The sequence below is a fragment of the Vombatus ursinus genome, unplaced genomic scaffold (assembly GCF_900497805.2).
Source record: "Vombatus ursinus unplaced genomic scaffold, bare-nosed wombat genome assembly UNPS02000577.1, whole genome shotgun sequence".
Taxonomy (NCBI): domain Eukaryota; kingdom Metazoa; phylum Chordata; class Mammalia; order Diprotodontia; family Vombatidae; genus Vombatus; species Vombatus ursinus.
The window spans coordinates 13,238,631-13,259,407 of NW_020940355.1; the positions used below are offsets into that span (position 1 = coordinate 13,238,631).

The 20,777-nt window shown below is 39.0% G+C and overlaps 1 pseudogene; it reads left to right on the forward strand.

Moving 5' to 3' along the window:
* The window catches only part of LOC114046784, a 42,641-nt pseudogene extending 22,345 nt beyond the window's left edge, over positions 1–20,296 (forward strand).
* The last annotated feature ends 481 nt before the right edge of the window (positions 20,297–20,777 follow it).

Here is a 20,777-nt window from a genome sequence, read left to right on the forward strand (position 1 = left end):
GCTATCTACTGAACCTTTCTTCATTTGATTCAAGTAAGTACAGCTTTCTGTATTTATAGATTCATAGAGCTTTTTAGAGTAAGTTAAAATAATTAATAAATTGAATTGGAATGTACTTTACATACTCTGTCAATTAAGCTGACATTTGGGGTTTTCTCAAATCTTATTATATGGTGTTGATAATCATTCAGAGGTTCAAGGTTTTAAGTCCACCCTTGATACTTTTGATCTGAGTTTTAATGTTAGCAGCAGCAGGGCCAACTTGAGGTGAAACTGTGAAGTAGGCAAAAATCTGATCCCCATCCCTGTGCTTTTATGTACTCTGACTACAAGCAGGCCCAATAAGGAAGAGAGGTTGGTGTACTTCTCAGGGATACCAACAGCAGCTGCTCCCTTCCTGCCCCCACAATTCAACTGCTCTGCCTCACAGAATCCCAGAACCTCACAATTCTAAGAGTCATAAGAGGCCATCTAATCTAATCTAAATCTGAGAAAGAATACATGATATAGCCTTCTCATTCCCAACATTTATTCATCCAGCCTATCTTGGAAGAAATCAAGTGATAGGGGAAACTACTATATCCTGAGATAGTCCATTCCACTTCTGGAGAACTCTAATAGGTAATTTTTCTGTATATCTAGTTGAAATCTGCCTCTCTACAACTTGTACCCCTTATCTCTAGTTCTACCCTGTTAGAATCAAACAGAAGACTATTCCTCCTTCATGTGACAATAGTGATCATGTTTCCCTTATCCCTCCAGTAAGTCCAGTTTAAACCTCCCCAGTTCCTGCCACCAGTCCTCCTCTGGTATGATCTGAATGCCCTTCAGCATCCTTTTGTGTTTCTCCTTTGAACACTATCCAGCCTACTGATGTCTTCCCTGAGAATACCTTGAACTAAACACTTTTCTGCAGATGTGGTTTGGTCAGAAGAGTACAAAAGAACTAAGAAGCCACCTCACCAACCCCTGTCTTTGTTCCAAATACTTACAACGAGCAATATGCTAGTAAATATTTAACAACCAGCTCTCAAAAAACCCAAATTTAATCTGCGTTAATCATATCTTTTTCATCACTTTCTTAAGTCTAGATAATAAATTGGAAAATAAATAAAGCCCCGAGTTGCAGCCAATTTCAGAGGTATAAGTGCTCACACTGAAAAATTTAACAAGCTAGCCAAACAATCTGGCTCTAGCACACCCCTGCTTACAGAACTCTTCACAGCCCAAGATCACATTAGCTTGGTTGCATGCCTGATAGTGACAATACCTGCCTAATAACTTATGAAATTACCCACATGTTGGCATCTTGTGTACTCTAGTCATAAGACCAGCCCTGATCATCAGCACAAAAAAAAATTAATTGATGATGGTGAATGTATCATTGTCTCACAGGACTAAAGCATGGATCCCAATGTTAATAGTTAAAATTCTACCATGTAGGCTGATTTTCTTCAAGCCTGGGCTAATTTTCTCTAGGAACGTGGCTTTTCAGTCCTTGCTAATTTCAGGATAAAGAGGTGTCTGTTGTTCCAGATGTTTTAATTTTTTTAGCCTTTGTGATATTGCTGAAGGGAAGTGGGTGGTAGCAGGAAGGAGTAGTGGGAGAAATTTAGGCATGATCAAGCCAGGAAACTTATTCTCCTTCGGCACACCAGACTCATAAACAATGAACAAAGCAAGTGTGATTGTTTCACCACAGTGGTAGCATTCTTTTTTTGCCATTTAAATTAGTGATGGGCAGATGGATTTGCTTAAGCTATTTTTGTCTTAGAAGATCTGGGATGTGTGCATGTCTGTGAAGCAGGAATTGTTGATTTATTCTTTTCTAGGCCCATTTAAGCTTTTCATAGTCTCAGATTTGGTTAGGGACTTCAGGTCATCTTGTCAGAATTCCTCATCAATGCAGGAATCCTTCTTCATCTCTGACAGATGGTGATCCAGCCTCTATCTTAACACCTCTAGTAATAATGGTTATCATTTAAACAGCACCTTAAGGTTTGCAGAAATTTATATGTAATATCTCATTTGATCCTCACATAACCCTGGGGGGTAGATGCAATCATGATCCCCATTTCACAGATGAGGAAATACAGGCCAAGACAAGTTAAAGAATTTCCTAAGGATACACAAACAGGAAATGTCTGGGGCAGGATTCGGCACTCTAGGCACAGCTTCACCTAGCTGCTTTCACTGGTGCCCTAGAAGTCACTATTGCCCAGAAGCATCCCTTTTAGTCCTCTGGTTAGCTTTCAAAGCCCTTTATAATTGGGCCCCTTCTTATCTCTCCAGCCTTTCTACACCCTACTCCCCTCACTGTACTCTGAGATCCAGTGGTACTAGCCACCTTGACATTTCTCATACACTCATACATGATACTTTCTCACTCCAACCATTTTCATTGGCTGTTCCTCATTCCTGGAGTGCCCTCTCTTCTTTTGTCTGCCTCTTGATTTTCCTGGCTTTCTTAGCTAAATTCCCTCCTGCAAGAAGCCTTTTCCAGCTTTCCTGGGAAAGGCTTAATGTTTTCCTCCAAGAGCACCCCAAATTTATCTTGTCTATATCTTATCTCTATGTAGTTGTTTGCATGTTGTCTCCTCCATCAGATGGGGAGCTCTGTGGGAGCAGGGATTGCATTTTGCTCTTCTTTGTATTTCTAGTGCTTCACATAGTATCTGACACATAGTAGGTGCATAATAAGTGCTAATCCTGACCAATTATATTATTGCACAATTCTAGTTATTATAAAGTTCAAATACCAAGGATATAAAGTCAGAATCACACATGATTTTGCAGCCATAACTTGTAAAAGAGCAGAAAGCCTGAAATATGATATTCCAGAAGGCAAAGGCATATAACCAAGAATAACTGGCCCAGAAAAACTGAATATAATCCTACAGGGGAAAATGGATCTTCAATGAAATAGAGGCCTTCCATGCATTCCTAGTGAAAATACAAGAAAATACAAGAAACTTTGAAGTTCAAACACAGGGGTTAAGAGAAATATAAAAAGGTAGATATGAACAAACAATGATAAGGAACTAAACAAGAATAAGTCACTTAATTGAGATATGGTGAAATGATACATGTGTACTTTCTGAACTCTATCATCATTAGGGGCCATAGATGACATCTAATTAAGACAGAAGGCCTAGGAATGGTTCTGTTATGGCTTAAAGACTTAAAAAAAGAATGGAAAGCAAGGGGAAATGGAATGTTCAAGGTAGAGGGAGAGAAAGGAAGGTTAGGAAAAATTACCTCATATAATTGGGATGCCCAAGCAAAAGTCTATAAAAAGAGGAAGGAGTAGGGGAAACAATTGACCCATGAACCTCACTCCCATCATCATCATCATCATCATCATCATTATCATCATCTTCTTCTTCTTCTTCTTCTCTCCTCCTCCTTCTCCCTCTTCTCCTCCTCCTCGTTGTTCTTCCTCCTCCTCCTCCTTCATACAATTTTATTGCTTCTATTGCCTTATTAAATCTACTCTACTATTTCAGCCTTTTTTAGACCAGTAAAACGCTGTTATCATCTAGCAGCCCAGTACTTACTTGGGATGACAATCTAACAGTGTCTATTCTTGGTTTCATTGCTCCTTTGACTGCCAGTCTCAGAAGCAGTCTATCCACATGTAGCATGAATTCAGAGGACTACTCATCTTCCTGGTAGAGTATTCCAGGATACTGAACATGAGCTCTCTATGAAGTCTCTACACTTCCAAATGACTACTCTAGCCTTCAAAATTAACATATATAATTTAGCATGTCATTCTAACAATGGCATAAGGGCTCTCTGATTTCAGACTATTTATGATTGAATGCTTGTCCCTTAAGATTTTCCTTTAGTTTTGTCCATTTCTTCTCTTTATTTATCTGTCACTGCTGTAATATTTCATGGAAAATATTTGAAATCTTATTTAATATTTTATTTTTCTCAATTACATGTAAAAACAATTGTAACTGTTTTTTCAAATTTTGAGTTCCACATTCTCTGTCTCCCTCTCCTCCACTCTTCCTCGAGAAGGCAAGTAATTTGATATACATGTATAGTCATGCGAAACACATTTCCATGTAAGTCATAATGTGAAAGAAAACACACAAAAATCCCAAGGAAAATGAAGTTAAGAAAAAGTATCTTTGATCTACATTCAGGCTCTACCAGTCCTTTCTCTGGAGATGGATAGCACCTTTCATCATAAATCCTACAGAATTGGCGTGTCATTGTATTGCTGAGAAGAGCTAAGTTATTCAGAGTAGATCATACAATATTGTTGTTACTGTGTACAATGTTCTCCTGGTCCTGTTCATTTCATTTTGCATCAGTTCATGTAAGTTTTTCCATGTTTTTCTGAGAGCATCCTGCTCATCTTTTCTTATAACATAATAGTATTCCATCGCAATCATATACAACAACTTGTTCAGCCATTCCCTAATTGATAGACATCCCCTCAATTTCCAATTCTTTGCCTCCACTAAAAGAGCTGATATAAATATTTTTGTACATACAGGTCCTTTTCCTTTTTGATTTTTATCTCTTTGGGATACAGACCCAGTAGTGGTATTGCTTGGTCAAAGGGTATGCATGGTTTTATAACCCTTAGGGTATAGTTCCAAATAGCTCTCCAGAATGGTTGAATTAGTATACAAGTTCACCAATAGTACATCAGTGTTTTAATTTTCTCACATACCCTCCAACATTTGTCATTTTCCTTTTTTTGTCATATTAGTCAATCTGACAGGTGTGGGGTAGTAGCTCATAGTTGGTTTAATTTGCATGTCTCTCATCAATAGTGATTTAGAGATTTTTTTATATGACTATAATAACTGATTACTTTGTCTGAAAACTGTCTGTTCATATCCTTTGACCATTTATAAATTGAGGAATAGCTCTTATTTTTATAAATTTGACTCAGCCGACTATATGTTTGAGAAATGAAGTCTTTATCGGAGAAACTCACTGTAAATTTTTTTTCACAGTAATGGTTATCAATTATGTTTTTCCTTCTATCCTATTTTCCCTGTTTATCCTACTCTCTCTCTCTGTCTCTCTCTCTCTCTCTCTCTCTCTCTGTCTCTCTGTTCTCTCTCTCCCTCTGTCTTTCTCCTTTTACCCTGTCCATTCTCAAAAGTGTTTTGCTTCTGTTGCTTCTGACTTTTACTTCCCCAAACTGCCTTCCCTTCTATCACCTTTTCCCCTTCTCTTATCCCTGTCCCTTCCTACTTTCCTGTATGGTAAGATAGATCTCTACACCCAACTGAGTGTGTATATTATTCTCTCTTTGAGCCAATTCTGTTGAGAGTAAGGTTCATGTGCTCCCCTTTCTGCTTCCCCTATTTTTCCCTCCACTGTAAAATCTCTTTCAGGTCTCTTTTTGTTTGTTTGTTTGTTTTTTATTAATAAGTTTATTTTTAATTTTCAACATTTACTTGCACAAGATTTTGGATTCCAAATTTTCACCCCATCTCACCCCTCCCCCCACCCCAAGATGGCATGCATTCTGAATACCCCTTCCTATAGTCTGCCTTCCCTTCTCTCGCTCCCCCCACTTTTCTTATCCCCTTCCCCTTCTATTTTCCTGTAGGGCAGGATAGATTTCTGTACCCCATTTCCTGCATTTCTTATTTCCCAGTTGCATGTGAAAATATTTTTTTTAATCATGCGTTCTTAAAACTTTGGGTTCCAAATTTTCTCCCTTCCTCCCTCCCCATCCACCCTCATTGAAAAAGCAAGCAACTCAATATAGGTTATACATGTGCAGTTATGCAAAACACTTCCATAGTAGGCATGCTGTGAAAAACTAACTCTCCCTTAATCCTATCCTGCTTCCCCTCCATTTATTCTATTCTTTCTTTTGTTCTCATCCATCCTCAGAAGTATTTGCTTCTGATTACTCCCTTTCCCACACTGTCCTCCTCTCTATCATTCCCCTACTCTCTTGTCCCCTGTTTTCCTGTAGGGTAAGACAGATTTCCATACACAATTGAGTGTGTATGTTATTCCCTCCTTAAGTCAAATCCTATGAGAATAAGATTTACTCATTCCCTCTCACCTTCCCCCATTTCCCCTCCACTGTAAGAGCCTTTTATTTTCTGTTTTTTTGTGAGATAACTTACCCTGTTCTATCTCTCCCTTTCTCCTTCTCCTAGTATATTCCTCTCTCACTCCTTAATTTTATTCTCCAGATATGACCCCTTCATCTTCAACTCACTCTGTGCCCTCTATCTATCTATCTACCTACATACATATAATTTTTTCCCTCCAACTACCCTAATACTGAGAAAGGTCTCATGAGTTACAAGTATCATCTTTCCATGCAGGAATGTAAGCAGCTCAACCCTAATAAGTCTCTTATGATTTCTCTTTCCTGTTTACCTCTTCATGTTCCACTTGAATCTTGTATTTGAAAATCAAATTTTCTATTCAGCTCTGGTCTTTTCATCAAGAATGCTTGAAAGTCCTCTATTTCACTGAATGACCATTTTTCCCTTGAGGGATTATACTCAGTTTTGCTGGGTAGGTGATTCTTGGTTGTAATCCTATCTCGTTTGCCCTCTGGAATATTATATTCCATGACCTGCCATCCCTTAATGTAGAAGCTGCTAAATCTTGTGTTATCCTGATTGTGTTTCCACAATACTTGAATTGTTTCTTTCTGGCTGCTTGTAATTATCTTCTCCTTAACCTGAGAACTCTGGAATTTGGCTACAATATTCCTAGGAGTTTTCCTTTGGGGATCTCTTTCAGGAGGAGATCAGTGGATTCTTTCAATTTCTATTTTGCCCTCTGGTTTTAAAATATCAGGACAGTTTTCCTTGATAATTTCTTGAAAGATGATGTCTAGGCTCTTTTTTTTGATCATGCCTTTTAGACAGTCTAATAAGTTTTAGATTCTCTCTCCTGGATCTATTTTCCAGGTCAGTTGTTTTTCCAATGAGATATTTCACACTGTTTTCTAATTTTTCATTCTTTTGGATTTGTTTTACAGTGTCTTGATTTCTCATAAAGTCACTAGCTTCCAATTGCTCTATCCTAATTTTTAAGGAAGTATTTTCTTCAGTAAGCTTTTGGACTTCCTTTTCCATTTGGCCAATTTTGCATTCTTCTCCTCGTTGGCTTTTTGGACCTCTTTTGCCATTTGGGTTAGGCTATTTTTTAAGGTGTTATTTTCTTCAGTATTTTTTTAGGTCTCCTTTAGCAAGCTGTTGACTTGTTTTTCATGATTTTCTTGCATCACTCTCATTTCTCTTCCCAGTTTTTCCTCTACTTCTCTTACTTGCTTCTCAAAATCCCTTTTGAGCTCTTCCAAGGCCTGGGACTGATTCATATTTTTCTTGGAGGCTTTGGATGTAGGAGCTTTAACTTTGTTGTCTTCTTCTGGTGGTATGTTTTGATCTTCTTTGTCACCAAAGTAAGATAAATGACTCTTTTTTCGAGGTTTGCTCATGGTCCCAGCCAATTACTTGAGTTTTAAACTCTTTGTTAAGGTAAGAGTCTGCTTCCAATATGGAGAATGTACTGTCCCAAGCTTCAGGGTTTTGTACAGCTGTTTTCAGAGATACTTCTATGGACCTGAAAATTTTCAGTTCTTCCAAGGTGTTATGATAAGGGGCCACCACAAGCTCCACCATGCCAGTGCTCCTCCTTGCCCTAGGACTGCCCCTCAGAACTGTGACCCAGATCCAAGCATGGGCAAAGAAGAGATTCCTGCCTCAGCACTGGCAAAGAGATCCCTACAATCCCCCTCTGATCAGTCACTCGATTCCCCCTCAGTCTGTGGGCCAGAAGCTGAGGAGGCAGCCGCTGCTCGTGCTTGGGACTTGTGGCTAAAACCTACCTTTCCTCTCACTGCAGGCACAGACTTTTTCCACTGACCTTCCAAGTTGTATTTGTCATTCATGGATTGAGAAGTCTGGAAACTGCCACAGTTACCCACGAATCAGCCCTCTGAGGCCTGCTTCAGGTTCACTGTGGCCTATGCACCCATGACGAACTGCACTCCTCTCCCTGCCTGGCACAATATACCTTTCCAATCAACCACCCAGGTTGTCTTGGACTGGAAATTTGTTTCACTCTGTCTTTTTGTGGGTTCTGCTGCTTTAGAATTTGTTTAGAGCCATTTTTTTTACAGGTATTTGGAGGGGTTTGGGGGAGTGCTCAAGGAAGTTACTACTTTCATTCTGCCATCTTGTCTCCACCCCCTAGGATTATGGTTTTTTCAGGTCTCTTTTGTGTCAGATAATTTATCCCACTCTACCTCTCTCTTTCCCCTTCTCCCAGTGCATTCTTCTTTCTCATCCTTTAATTTTATTTTTAGAGAACCATACCATCACATTCAACTCACACCTCTGCTTTCTACCTATGTATACTCCCTGTAACTGCCCTAATAATGAGAAAGTTTTTAGGAATTATACATATATTTTCTTGTACATGAACATGAACTATTTAACCTTATCAAATCCCTTATGATTTTGTTTTGTTTTTTTGCTTACTGCTTTATGCTTCTTTTGCATATTGTATTTGAAAGCAAATTTTCTATTCAGATCTGGTCTTTTCATCAAGAATGCTTGAAAGTCCTCTATTTTGTTGAATATCCATTTTTTCCCCTGAAGGATTATAGTTTTGCTGGGTAGGTGATTCTTGGTTGTAATTCTAGCTCTTTTAACCTCCAGAATATCATATTCCAAGCCCTCCAATCCTTTAATGAAGAAGTCATTAAATCCTGTGTTATTTTGACTGTGGCTCTGTGATATTTGAATTGTTTCTCTTTTGCTGCTTGCAGTACTTTCTCCTTGATCTGGAAAGTCTGGAATTTGGCTTTGATATTCCTGGGAGTTTTCATTTTGGGATCTCTTTCAGGAGGTGATCTGTGGATTCTTTTGATTTCTATTTCACCCTCTGTTTCTGCAATATCAAGGTAATTTTCCTTGATAATGTCTTGAAAGATGATGTCTAGGCTTTTCTTTTGATCTTGACTTTCAGGTAGTCCAATAATTCTTAAATTATCTCTCCTCTGTCTATTTTCCAGGTCAGTTGTTTTTCCAGTGAGATATTTCACATTTTCTTCTATTTTTTCATTTTTAAATTTTGTTTAATTGTTTCTTGATGTCTCATAAAGTCAATAGCTTCCACTTGCTCAATTCTAACTTTTAAGGAATCATTTTCTTCAGTGAGCTTTTGTATCTCCTTTTCCACTTGGCCAATTTTACTTTTAAGTTCTTCTCTTCAGTGAATTTTTGTGTATCTTTTTTTTCTATTTAGCCAATTCTGCTTTTCAAAGCATTCTTGTCTTCATTGGATTTTTGTGTCTCTTTTACCATTTGGCTTATTCTGTTTTTTAAGATGTTATTTTCTTCAGTATTTTTTTCTTGTGCCTCTTTTACCAAGCTATTGACTCTTTTTTCATGATTTTCTTGCACCACTCTCATTTCTCTTCCCAATTTTCCCTCTAACCCTCATGGGTGATTTTTAAAATCCTTTTTGAGCTCTTCCATGACCTGAGACCAACTAATATTTTTCTTGGAGGCTTTTGATGTAGGAGCTTTGACTTTGTTGTCTTCTTCTGAGTGTGTGTTTTGATTTTCCTTGTCACCATAGTAACTTTCTATGGTCAGAAATTTTTCTGTTGTTTGCTCATTTTCTGGCCTATTTCTTGACTTAACTCTATGCTAAAGTGAGGTTCTGCTTCCCAAATAGAGGGGGCACTGTCCCAAGCTTCAAATTTGTTGTGCAGCTATTTTCAGAGGACTGAAATTCTAAGGACCTGTAAATTTTTGTCTCTTCCAAGGTGGTATGATCTAGGGAGAGGTGTGTTTACTACTCTCCTTTACTGTGCATTGGTTTGTGAGCAACCACAAGCACTCTTTTCACCTCTTGAACTATGGCCAGGGTCCCTGTTCCCTTGCAGCTGCAAGCTCTGCTGTGCCAGTGCTGCTCCTTACACTGGGACTAAGACCCAGGGCTGCTCCCTGATCCAAGTATAGGCAATGCAACAGAGTCCTACCCCTGGTACCAGCAAAGGGACCCCTATAAATCTTCTGACCTGTTGTCCAATATCCTTGCTGTCTATGGGCTGAGAGGTCTGGAAACTGCCACTGTTGCCACTGATTCAGTTGAACTGAGGCCTACTGCTTTGTTGGGTCCCGGTCTGCACTGGATTATGCTCCTCTCTCACCCTGGTGCAACACACCTTTCCTGCAGACCTAAGTTGTCTTGCACTGGAGAATTGTTTCACTCCATGTTTATTGTTGCTTCTGCAGTTCTAGAACTTGTTTAGAGTCATTATTTAAAGGTATTTGGAAGGGTTTGGAGGATAGCTCAGGTAAGTCCCTGCCTTTACTCCACCATCTTGGCTGTCTCACTGCTGTAAATATTTCAATGGCATGTCCTATCCAGGACTCAGATAGTTCCTCTCCAATGGTAGCTCTGTTGAGAAGGAATATGATTTTGAATAGGGGGTGTTCTTCCACTGGCATATTTTTTGTGTCTTCTCCAAATGCATATGTTCACCTTCATAAATCTTGCAATGTCTTTAGAAAATCTGTCCCTTTGCAGGAGAGTCCTGATCTTTCTTTCTATAGTTTTCTCTCTTTAACTAAGGTCTGGACATGTGGATTACCCAATCAAATCTCATGGCTGGCTACCCATCTTACTGTAGTAAAATTCCTCCATTCTGCTGTTCTACACTCACATTGCTTCATTCAACACCTACTCCTGGATTTGACTAAGGTCCAATAGATTGTGTGGCCTCACTCTTAAAATGTAGCAATGGTAAGTGGTTACAGGGCCCAGATATGCAGACTACCACTTCACTCTTTCACACTCTCCACCTTCAAAACTTTCATGCTATCCCCACTTTGGATATGAATACCTTTCCCTCTCCTCTTTCTTCAAGTCTAATGAATCTCAGGATTCAAATCAAAGGAAGGCAAGACAAAATGTCATTTACTGGCAGATGCTTTTTATGTATACATGTATATAGATGGATAGATAGATAGATAGTTAGATAGATAGATAGATAGATAGATAGATAGATAGTTGGTGTGTATGTCTATATGTGTGGCTATACTCCTGAAGAGCTAAAACAAGTCTACTTTATTTTGGCCTCAAGATACAGCAACTCTTTAGGACACCTGATGTAAAATCCTGCCTTGTATTTTTTACTTACTAGTTGTGTGACCTGGTGTAAGTCTCTCTATTTGTAAAATAGGAATAATGAATTTTATACTCACAGGATTGTTCTAAGGAACTCACTTTCTACATCTTAAAGCACTCCTTATGAGTTAACATGCTCCTATAGCTTTATTCCCACTAATTGCTACTTTCTCTAAACTCCATTTTGTTTATTATCCATTACATGTCTGATTCACGTATGCATATCTTGAGTCATCTCCTAGAGTGAAAGTTCTTGGAGGCCATATTTGTTTTGTACCTCCTCTAGGACCTAGCAAAGTCCAATTTACATAGTATGCCCTCAATAAATATATATGGATTGAATTCACCATCCAGTACAAACAATTACTTTTATTAAAGCTGGCTTTGGATTATCTTAAGCAGAAATGGTTTTTTGGCTGTATAAGTTGCTTTGTTTCATACTTCTTTTCTCACTGCTAATTCTCATGTGGAATAAAGATCTAACTAATTTCCTGTTCCTTCAGAAATTGAGATCCTATTGACTAGTCTTGGGAACTCCTGCACAAAAGAATAGGCTTAAAATCCCAAGGAGTAGTTGTCAAGATGCCATCTGATAGAGGATTATTTATTATTTGCTTATTATATTAAAAAGAATGGAATCTTAGCAACAGCCTCCTGGAATTGGCATGTAAAGACACTGCCATGTAGAAAACAGAGATAGCATCTGAAGCCAGCCTCACATTTGATTTGGCCTATCCACCCTATAAACAAAAGAGGGTCCACCCCTTTAGGAAAATAAATGCAAGCACTCTGAAAAATCAGAAAATCCGAGTACTGTGATGTTCAAAGAATCCCACCTCAGTTGGATCAAAAAGAGAGCAGGTCATGTACCTGTTTCCTGGAAGATCTATCCTTTCTTCTGGTGATCTGAATTGTAAATAAAGCACAGTGCAGTACCATGGAAACAGAACTGCCATTAGAAAATCTGGGTTCTAGTCCCAGTTCTGGCACTAATTTGCTGCGTGACCTTGGGCAAATCACCTGACTCCTTTGAGTCTCTGTTTCCTTGTCTATAATATAAAGGGTGGAGTGAAATGAATGATTATTAAGATTCCTTCATTCTATAACAATCTAGGATCTATTTAGAAAGAAAGCTCTAGTCAGCCCCCAATGATTTTTAGCTACCTAAAAAATGGTGTTAAGTGTTATTGCTCATTTGTTTTCAGTCTCATCTATTTTAGATCAAACAGAAGTGTTGGAGATTTTATGTGTGTGTGTGTGTGTGTGTGTGTGTGTGTGTGTGTGTGTGTGTGTGTAAAATCTCGAACACTTCATATATCTATATCTATATCTATCTATCCACACACATATAAATTTCAAGACTGTGATCTGCATTCTTGTTTTTTAAGGTATTAAGTCTTTGAAATTCAAACAAGAGTTCATAAAATTCAGCAGTTAACTTCTGGATTCTCCCATATTTGAAGATATCTCAGCAACAAGATGGACATGAGAAGACAAACTCTGACTTAGCCTTAGGAATAGGGAGGATGAAGAAGAGGTCAAACTTTCTGTCAATAAGATGAAACATTTTCTATGAGAATAAAGGTGGCTAAAGGGAAAGGAGAAACAATATTTAGTGTTTCTCCATGTGACTGTCTGTAGGCAGGAGATTAAAGTGGGCTGTGAAGTGCATTTTGCTCTTCATCTGTCTAAAATGTTAGGAGAGTCTGTCAGTTAGAATGGCAACACACATTATTGGTGGTGGAACATGAAACCCCAGGTCTGAAATGGGTGTCACTGGGAAAGATTTCAGAAGCACTTTTCTGCTATAGCTAAGACAATGATAAAGGAGTATTTGAGATAAACTTAGTCTGCAGTGGGCAAATGACAGGTACACAGTGGGTAGTCTATGCAAGCTGGGATAAGATGGACAAAGATTTTGAGGTGATGAAACTGACACTTAATACAAGGGAAATGAAACTCACCACCTCCATCTGTCTAATCTGTGTGTGAGTGTCCCCTGCTGGAGATCCAAGGAAAATTCTGCACTTGGAAAAGTTATTCAGCCTGCACAAATTTCATGCACATAGTGCAATGTCCTCTGAAACATCATCTGCCATTTGGTGAGAGATCAAATGGTGGCTCATTGTAGAGAGGAGCTTTTCTCTTCTGAACTATCCTAGGAAATTAAGATTTTAAGGATAACCACAGAAATTGTTATCCTGTATGGCAGTTGAAAGCAATTTCCTTCTGTCTTCTCTATCTTTTCTCTGTTTTCTTAAAAGATCTCTTATATCATTACTCCCTTCAAGAGTGCTAAAAACAGTCCTTCCATACCATTGTAGATATTCTCTAATTTTGAGAGGCTATTTGGTGAACAACGTTCTGGTGATTAGCTTTTCCAGAATGAACTACATCGGTTCTTCGTATTGCTGAATCTATACTTGAAAGCTTAGTAGGACCTGTCAGGGTCACTGGCCTTTGAGAATTCAGGGCCTCTTCCATGCTATGATTTACTCATTCATTCATTCATTTAACAAACATTTATTTAGTTTCTATTTTGTGTCAGACACTGATACATTTTATGTGCTAGATATCTGAGTAGGATTTAAGTGGAAATATCTCACCTCAAGATTAATTCAGATTTAAAAAAATAATTTATATACATAATATATGCATTATATATACATACACACACACACACACACACACACACACACAGAGTAGATAGAGCACTGGGCCTGGAGTCAGGAAGACTCATCTTCCTGAGTTCAAATTTAACCTCACATACTTACTAGCTGTGTGTCCCTGGGTAAGTCACTTAACCCTATTTACCTTAGTTCCTCACCTGTAAAATGAGCTGGAGAAAGAAATGGCAAACCACTCCAGTGTCTTTGCCAAGAAAACCCCAAAGGGGTCACAAAGACTAAGGCACAACTGAATAAAAACAACACATATTGTATACATACATGTGTATATAATGGTTTATAATAGGTATGAACAATAGTTAGATGAGTTTACTAATGATCAGAAACTTAAAATTGAACTACGAATTTGTACTCCCCAGGCCAAGCTCTAATTTCTTCCCTAGCATGTCATTACCATGAATGTTTGAAATCTGAGTCACATCCTCATTGTTTCTGTGTTTTAGTCAAGTGAAGAACATATAACAGTGACACAAGCAATTATAATAAGTATAAAAATTGATTTAATGCTATAGAGAAGGCATCCTGCTGCCAGATGTGGGTGATAAATATAAAAGAAGACAAGAAAGGACCCCATATGTGAACATTGTGTGTGGGGGGGTGGGAGAGAGTGATGCTTAAATCAATTCACATATTCTATGGATTATAATTTGAAGCTTCACATGCTGTTATGTGTTGGAATGATTGAATCAGAAATTCCCTCAGAGAAGGGCTGTAGGGATGGATGTCCAAAGTCTTATTTGTGTTCCTGTGAAGTATTGTGTTTTCATGCATCAGATGCTCTGAAGCTTCCTACTAAGTTAGAATATGGCAAAAACTACAGGAGAGCAGCAAAGGATTACGCCTTCCAGTTTGACAGTTTTAAACATTTCATTCTGCATGGAGAAGCACTTTATGGTAGAGTAAAGAACAACAGAGTAACGATTTGGAATGTCCATTGTATAAGCACTGCAACCAGAGAGGCAACATGGTTTAGGAGAGAAAGTGCTGACATGGGATTAACCAGACCTCTGCTCTGACAGTAGCAGTGTGACCATGACCTAGTCACTTACCCTCTCTAAGACTCAGGGGTTAAGACTGAATGATCTCTAAAGTACCTTATAGTTCCAAATCTTTGATTTGCAATCTATGTGTCTACATGACTAAATAAAGCCAGTTGGCTCAATCAAATCTGGGACCATTTGTCACTGTGCAAGAGGCATCTTGGGTGAACAAAATGATTGTCCTTGATGTATGTGTGTGTGTGTGTCTGTGTGTGTGTGTGTCTGTGTGTGTGTGTGTGTCTGTGTGAGAGAGAGAGAAAGAAGAAGAGGAAGAAGAAGAAGAAGAAGAAGAAGAAGAAGTAGAAGGAGGAGGAGGAGGAGAAGGGAAAAAGAAAGCAAGGGGGCAGAGGAGAAAGAGAGAAAGAATACATGAGGGAGAAAGAGGGGGTGGGGAAGGGAGGGAGGAAGGAAGGAACAAAGGAACAAAAAAAGAAAGAAGAAAAGAATGGAGAGAGGGAGGAAAAGAGAGAGGGAGGATGGGTAGATGGAGTGATAGAAAAGAGACAGATAAATGGACAAATAATTTATTAAGCACTTAGGTCCCAGGCCCTGGGCTAAAATGTTATTGATTCAAAAACAAGAAGACAAGATGCCCTTGCTCTCAAGGAGCTTAAATTCTAATAAATTAATTCTAATAAGAGAAGAGAAAACATAAAGGGGTGCTGAAAAAAGGAAGCGGGGAATGGGAGGATGGTATCTAGCCAGAGACAAGGCAGTTACAATGGAGGTGGAGCAGGCCAGAGAGTGTGCTGGAAGTGAAGTGATCACTGTGGCTAGGATTTCTCAAGACATGACAGTCTGGGAAGACAGTGGTGCTCTTGACAGAAACAGGAAAACTAAAGGCTTCAGGCCTCTAGATAACCAGTTTTCTTTGGGATAAGCTGACTTTGAGATAACAACAGGACATCTAATTGGACTCAACAATCCCTCCCTTCTCCCTGGAGTTCTGTATCTGGGATAGGAATGCTGACTCACATCACCTGGATTTTTTTTTTTTTTTTAGCAAAGCCAGGGTTTGAGTCCAATGTGTCTGCATAGCTGAGTTTTGGAACATATAGAATCGCTGACAAAAGTGCAGAAGAAGATTCTTTTCTGCTTTATGAACAAGTCCCCTTCAGTGGCCATAAATGAACAACTCCCCAATGATAATATGGATCATCAGTGACCATGAACGCTCATGGAAGAAAACCTCAAAGAAGAAAAATTATTGCATATTAAGAAAAAAGAAATAATAATAACAAAAGACCCATGAAATAACTTTATCACCAAAATGTGACCTATCCCTGCTCAAGTCTGTGCAGGAAAAAGTGTCCAAAAATGGGAAAGGAGCAAAAGTATATGGAAATAACCTGGGATGAGTTAAAAATTGTATGGGGTCTTTTGTTGTTTAATTGTGTCTGACTCTTCATGACCCCATTCGGGGTTTTCTTGGCAAAGATACTGGAGTGGTTTGCCATTTCCTTCTCCAGCTTATTTTATAGATGAGGAAACTGAGGCAAATAGGGTTAAAGGACTTGCCCAGGATCACACAGCTAGTATCTGAGGCCAGATTTGAACTCATGAAGGTGAGTCTTCCTGATTCCAAGCCTAGTGCTCTATCCTCTGTGCTACCCAATTGCCCCTACTGAACAGAGCTTTATCTTGGTGGTCCTAAGGGTCTGCACTAGAGTTCAGAAGCAATTTCCCCAAGTTTATTTAAAAGAAGAAATTGAGTTTTTAGTAGCTTGGCTTATCAGAAAGTTTAAAGTTGATTATGGATTTTAAAGTTATAGTGTATAAATGCATATTGCTTGTGGAACTCAGAGTGAATGTAAATAGCAATTGTTTCTGTTCTGGCCAGAAACACTGAGGATCTTCCCCTCCCAGAAGGATTCTTTTATGAAGGCAAACTAAGCCATCTTTTGCTTCAATTCTTACTTAGCCTTTAATTACTGGATGGGTGTTGCCTCAGACAAACTGAGATGTGGTAAAGACCTTAGCTTAAAAAGGCCAAGGTCTGCCATTGCATCCTGGGCCATTGCCAGTCATCCTGACCTATGTCTTGCCACTGGACTCTGATGACTCTGGAGGAGAGAGTGAGGCTGATGACTCTGCACAGCTCTGCCTCACTTAAATCCAATTCAGTTACAAGTCAAGACATCACCCTGCTGATGTCCTCTTTGAAAATGAAGGACTGGGGCAGCTAGGTGGTGCAGTGGATAGAGGACCAGCCCTGGATTCAGGAGGACCTGAGTTCAAATCCAGCCTCGGACACATAACACTTACTAGCTGTGTGACTCTGGGCAAGTTACTTAACCCCATTGCCTAGCCAAAAAAGAAAGAAAGAAAGAAAGAAAGAAAGAAAGAAAATGAAGGACTAATAATAACAACAACAAACAAAAAGACTTGAGGAAGCAGATGAATGAAGGCACTGGAGTATGACGTTATAGAGTTTCTGAAACTGTTTGCAAATTAGTTGAACTCCTATTTTAAACCTATCAAGGGGCAGCTAGGTGGTACAGTGGGTAAAGCTTTGGCTTTGGAGTCAGGAGGACCTGAGTTCAAATCCAGCCCCAGACACATAACACTCACTAGCTGTGTGACACTTGGCAAGTCACTTAACCCCAATTGCCTCACCAAAAAACAAAAAACAAACAAAAGCAAAACCTATCAAAAGACTAATGAACTGAAATGGGCATATAAACAGATTAGATGACCTCTGTTTAAGCATTGTGGACAAAGCAACCAGCATGTTATATCTTAAAGTACCATCTGAAAAAGTTTAAAATTTTTTTTAATTCCTTTTTCTAAAAGGTTTGCCACATCTTCATGCAACTAATCCTTAACAAGTAAGACTTGAATCTAAGACTTTCTGAATTGGACTGGCCCTCTAGCCACTGCACCATGTTGCCACTCAAAATTGTAAATTTATTGTTTAGTTACGTCCAACTCTTCATGACCTCATGGACTATATTGTTCATGAGATTTTCTTGGCAAAGATACTGGAGTGGTTCACCATTTCCTTCTCCAATGATTTACAGCAACCAGGGGTTAAGTGACTTGTCCAGGGTCATATAGGTAGTGAGTGTCTGAGGTCAGACATGAACTCAGATTTCTGACTCCAGGCCCAGAACTTTATCCACTGCACCACCTAGCTGCCTCCCAAAACTGTAATTACATATATGCAATCTTCAGCTCACTTCAGCCTCCACTTGAAGAGATGATTGAATTTGATATTTTTCTCCATTCCCTTTACAGGAATGCTTCAGGTTTCTTCTCAAACCTTAACTTGCTTTCAGCTCTGGCAGTTGTGGCCATACACACCCATAAAGCAGGGCCATGACAGGACTGGAATTGCAGCCCAGACGTCTACAACCTGAGGATCATCCATTAAGCTATGATAACTGTTAGGACCTCCAACAAAACTAATAGAAATCACATTAAATTTTTTTTCTGGTCCTTAGTCTCTCCTTCCAGCAAACATATCGTTAGAAATTTATGACAACTCCTGTCTAGAAACATCTACCTCCTTGACCATTAACCATGCTCCCTGGGGCTCTTTAGGCAGAACCATCTGATGAGAGGGCAGCCTTCAAGTGGAAAGACAGTTCTTCTAGAGAAGAGTAGGTCTCCAGAAAGCCATGGAGTAACGAGAGCTCTTCAAGGACATAGCACTCTTTAGGATTTAGGTTTTTCTTTCTTTAGCAAATAGGGTCTAAATGTACTTCCTTGCATAATAGCAGGAGTTTCAAAGGGAAAGACGCACCAGTTCTGCAGAGTAGAGAAGATAAAGTCTTTTTTCCCCCTAATCATGAGTGGAAAGAAGTGTAGAGGCCCAGATCTGTAGACAGACTTTTCTTTTCTCTCTCTAAGATTCACCAGCACAGATGGTTGATAAGCCAAAGATAGATGGATGTAATCTTGATCCCAAATAAGGGAATGTGATTTCTCCAGTTATTTCCAGCCTCCAAATAGGGATTTACTCAAACAGCATATGCATTCCTCATTAGCCCCAACACTGAAAGAAAGATGAAGTAAGAAAGTGTGTGTGTGTGTGTGTGTATATATATACATACATATATATACACACACACATACATATGTGTATACATATACACATAGGCAAATACATATATATGTGTATCCATACACACATGTATATATGTGTGTGTGTGTGTGTATGTATATATGCACATATGTGTGTGTGTTTTTAGGGCAGTTTTGATGAACACTTTTAAAAGTTTGGACTGGTTCATTTGTTTCCAGTCCAAATATTAGAATTTGGCCATGTAACCAACCTGAGTCTCAAGTGAAGCTCTTAAGCTTCTCTTCTCTTTACAATCAGACAGAATTCAGTATTAGGAGTTCTTAATGATAGCATATTTTTATGGCTCCTGTCTTGTTTGGGTTTTGTCTTTCTCTGTGTTCCACTGGGAACCTCTAAATTTAGCTCGTTTCTGGTTAGGATATTCAAGTCAACTCATGTGTTAAGCATCAAGACTATCAATAAACAATTTAAAAATAAAGCTTATTTACTACGAAGCAGACAAAAATAATAAAAACAGTGCCACAGAATCTTGTAGTACGGGGGAAAAAAACCTCACGATAAAAGAAAGGAAAAGTCTTGTTGTACTGGCATGGTTGGAGAACCTCAACGAATTCAATTTATTAAATGTATGCTTTATGACGGGCACTGCATTATGTGCTAGGGATACAAGGACAAAAATGAAATAAATGTTTCTGCCCTCGAAGGGCTTACATTCTGCTGGGGTAAAAGAACATGGAGCTTTTCTGCCCGCTCCCCCCCAACCCCTGCCAAGCGCCGCTCTAGCGGCGTCACGCTCACACCAGGCTCCCGGCCCCAACAGCGCCTCCCTCCTTCCACTGCCATAATCATCTACCGGGACCTCATCAGCCGTGATGAGATGTTTTCCGACAATTAAAAGATCCGGGAGATTGTGAATGGACTGTGCCTGGAGGTGGAGGGGAAGATGATCAGTAGGACAGAGGTGGCCATTGATGATTCACTCATCACTGGAAATGCCTCTGCTGAAGATTCTGAGGGTGAAGGAACAGATGCCATTGTAACCACTGGAGTTGACATAGTAGTAAACCATCGTCTGCAAGAAACTAGTTTCACAAAAGAATCCTACAAAAAGTACATCAAAGACTTCATGAAATCAATCAAAGGCAAACTTGAAGAACACAAGCCAGACAGATTAAAACCTTTTATGACGGGAGCTGCAGGACAAATCAAACACATCCTTGCTAATTTTAAAAACTATCAGGTCTTCATAGGCGAAAACATGAATCCAGATGGCACGGTGGATCTCTTGGACTTCCGTGAGAATGGAGTGACTCCATATATGATTTTCTTTAAGGATGGTTTAGAAATGGAGAAATGTTAACAAATTCAGCTGATTACTTTGAATCACCTGTCATCCTAACTAGCTGCAGCTTTTTGTCATGTACACAACACCAGGACTTGGACAAACTTGGATTGATGTCATCTTGAGTTTTGTTCATTTATTTTTGACCTTGATTTATTTGGAGTGGAGGCATTGTTTTTAAAAATGTGTCATGTAGGTTGTCTAAAATAAAACACATTTAAACCCATTTGAGAGAATTCCTCTTGGTCTAGTGTTTTTTAAGCTCATATTACAGTAACATGCTACAGTTGTACCTCAAGGATTGTTGTAGAGATCATTGCCTGGTCTTAGGTTACTTTTCACCAATAAGACTCCTCAGATAGACTTTTCTGCAGTTGACTGCTTGTGAAAAGAGAAGAGATGCCCACAAATGTGCCAATAGTATGAAGTAGACCTTTCTACACTTTCATTTCACGTACAAGCTGAAGTAGAGTTCACTCTGGAAGAGATTACATCCAAAATGAATAAAATGAAATCATGTAAAA